Here is a 377-nt window from a genome sequence, read left to right on the forward strand (position 1 = left end):
TCTGGAGGAAGTGTTGGTTATTAAAAGTGAAATTGTTGTGTGTGAGGATGAAGTGGATAAGGTCAGTAATATCTTTGGGTCTGTATTTCGAGTTGTAATCTTGTTCCTGTAGATATGTGAGGCAGGTTTGAATGCCATCCTGGTGTGGGATATAGGTATAAAGGCTGGTAACATCCATGGTGGCTAGGAGGGTGTTGCTGGGAAGGTGGTCTATGTTTTTAAGTTTCTGTAGAAAGTCTGTAGTGCCTTGGACAAAATTTGCCCTGGGGGACCCAGTGGTTTTAGTACTGATTCAATGAAACCTCATATTTCCTCAGTTAGGGTCCCATAGTTGGATAATGATAGGTCTGCCAGGGTTCCCTTGTTTGTGGATTTTA

General features: G+C 42.4%; 1 protein-coding gene across 2 annotated transcripts in view; it reads left to right on the top strand.

The window, feature by feature from the left end:
• The window catches only part of EEFSEC (eukaryotic elongation factor, selenocysteine-tRNA specific), a 270,403-nt gene that overhangs the window by 153,779 nt on the left and 116,247 nt on the right, over positions 1–377 (top strand). The window lies entirely within an intron of this gene.

The sequence above is a fragment of the Gavialis gangeticus genome, unplaced genomic scaffold (assembly GCF_001723915.1).
Source record: "Gavialis gangeticus isolate Ggan-Ray unplaced genomic scaffold, GavGan_comp1, whole genome shotgun sequence".
NCBI lineage: Eukaryota > Metazoa > Chordata > Crocodylia > Gavialidae > Gavialis > Gavialis gangeticus.